The following is a 2,500-nucleotide window of genomic DNA, read 5'->3' as shown; positions in this document are numbered from 1 at the left end:
ATCATTGGGTAGAAATATGAAACTGACCATACATTAGTTGTTTTGGGTTTTGTTTTGTTTTTATCTGTCACTGTGAGAGCGCAAGCTTTTGTCTCCAAGTGCTGCTGTATTTCTCTCTCGCTTTTCAAGCGGCGTATATCTCCTCACCTGTCAATGTGAGCAGATAAATTTATGTATCAAAGAATCTCCTCCTCGTTCGTTTGGGTTTTTTTGTTTGGTTTTTTTTTTCCCCACACCTGTTTTCACAGACGGTGGAGTCTCCAGTTTGTTCCGTCTTTGCCTTCTCTCCCTCCACCTCACCCCCACCAGCCCCTTCATCCCTTCCACCCACCCACCCACCCACTCATCCACCCCCAACTACAACCGTGGGCTCATTGATCAGAACAATGAGGAACCATACCAGTGAAGGACCGTGGTTCATTGTTTTACCTGTACAGTGTTGAATGGATAGGAGTCATCACCACCTGGCTCAGCTAGTATCGAACACACAATTTGGGGACAGGTAAGGGGAGGGGTGTGTGTGGGGGGGGGGATGCGGGGGGGATTGGGGGGTATGTGGGGAGTGTCTGTGGGGGTAAGCGAGGGCTTGTTACCTGCGGACCCGATCGCCACGTGCGATAGCGAACAGCAGAAGGAAATGGGATGACGTCCCTTCAGAGACATCAGACCAACACGTGGCTGATGAGAGAGAGAGAGGAGGAGGAGGGGGGGGGTGTGACGTGAAGGGAGGGGGGCGGGGCGGGAGGGAGAGGGCGGGGTGTTGGGAGGTACACGAGGACGGACAGGGAAGGGGAAGGGGGATGGTGGTGGTGGTGTTGGGGGAGAGGGTGTTTAGGAGAATAATGAGGATGGGAGAGAGAGTTTTTCTTCTTTTTTTTTCTTTTTTTCTTCTTTTTTTATTTTATTTTTTCTTTTATTTAGGAGGAGGAGGAGGAAAGGGGCAGTGCAGCAGTGCAATGTTTTCTTTTCCCGTTTAGTTTGGCCCGTGCTTTCAGCCGACAGCCGTCACTGTTGTCATTGTCATCATCAAGAGCTGGAAGACTGGTTACCAGGCTGGTCTCCTCTTACTGCTGCTGAGGTTCTGTAACATCGCTTTGTTTCGTGATGTGAGACTGGTGAGTGCCGGTTTCATCATGATGATGATGACGATGATGATGATGATGATGATGGTGGTGGTGGTGGCGATTATCATCATCGTTATGGCGATTGAACAGGAGTGATCGTTGAAATGATGAAACAAACATTTTCTTTTCTTGCGTTCTGAATTTACTGCAACAATGATAATGATGGTGGTGGTGGTGGTGGTGGTGGTGATCATGATGACGATGTGATTATGACAGTATTTGCTGTTATAGTCATGTTGTTTTTGTTGTTGCTCTTCTTCTTCTTCTTCTTCTTCTTCTTCTTCTTCTTCTTCTGCCTCTGTATGTGTGTGCGTGTGCACGTGTGTGTATGTGTGTGTTTGATGTGTGTGTGTATGTGCGTGCGTATGTGTGTGTGTGTATGTGTGCACGCGCGCGCGTGCGCGTGTTTGTGTGTCTGTATGTGCGTGTGCATGTGTTTATGTGAATGTGTGTTGTGTGCGTGTGTGTATGTGTGCTTGTTAACATGTGATATGTGTAAACGCCGCGTGCATGTGTGTGTGTGTGTGTGTGTGTAGGCGTGTATGTGTGTGTGGTGGGGCGTGCCATTACCAAGAGAGAATCAGCGCTTGTCAGTAAACAGGATGAATGATTGAAGATTACAGATTATCACTTGCAAAAAAAAAAAAAAAAAAAAAGGTGTTCACGCTATTTTCCGTGTTCACATTCACCCCGTCTTCAATCTTCAATCTGTATCTGCGTCGTGCCGTCTCCAAAAAAAAAATTGTTTTAATCGATTGTATTGTATTATAAAAAGCCACACCTATTTTGTCTAGTGTGAAATGAAATATATTATGTGAGCATTGCACCTGTGCTTATGGTTTGATTGGCTGCGAGGGGTCACGTTGGTGCAGTGTTTACTTTGAGTCACTGAATGGCCCCAAAAGTCCGCTTTGATAATAAATGAGATACACTTGAAGAAAGACTTGGGACACGTTGGTGTAGTGTTTACTTTGAGTCACTGAATGGCCCCAAAAGTCCGCTTTGATAATAAATGAGATACACTTGAAGAAAGACTTGGGACACGTTGGTGTAGTGTTTACTTTGAGTCACTGAATGGCCCCAAAAGTCCGCTTTGATAATAAATGAGATACACTTGAAGAAAGACTGGGGAGGAAAAAAAATAATATGGGCGGCGCTGTACTGTGGCTATGTGCTCTCCCACGGGGGGGGGGGGGTAGATTACGATACAATATAATACACTACAATACAGTACAAGACAGGACAAGACAAGACAAGATGAAAATTGTGCTAATGAAATCAATACAGTGTTGCTTGAAAAAGAGGTCGTACCTGTTTGTTTTTGTTTGTTTGTTTGTTTGTTTGTGGGTTTTTTTGTTGTTGTTTTTTGTTGTTGT

General features: G+C 45.4%; 1 protein-coding gene across 3 annotated transcripts in view; it reads left to right on the top strand.

Moving 5' to 3' along the window:
* LOC143286192 (PH domain leucine-rich repeat-containing protein phosphatase 2-like) overlaps positions 1-2,500 on the top strand; it is a 121,716-nt gene that overhangs the window by 46,784 nt on the left and 72,432 nt on the right. For 2 of the 3 annotated variants that reach the window (XM_076593826.1, XM_076593824.1), the window contains exon 3: positions 978-1,115. The exons of the other annotated variant lie outside the window; for it this stretch is intronic. The gene's annotated coding sequence lies outside the window, so the exon portion shown is untranslated. The remainder of the gene's footprint in view (positions 1-977; positions 1,116-2,500) is intronic. 3 annotated transcript variants of the gene reach the window in all.

This window comes from Babylonia areolata, chromosome 9 (assembly GCF_041734735.1).
Source record: "Babylonia areolata isolate BAREFJ2019XMU chromosome 9, ASM4173473v1, whole genome shotgun sequence".
Taxonomy (NCBI): Eukaryota; Metazoa; Mollusca; class Gastropoda; order Neogastropoda; family Buccinidae; genus Babylonia; species Babylonia areolata.
Note: the sequence above shows the minus strand (reverse complement) of the source record. Positions and strands in the feature narration are given on the sequence as shown.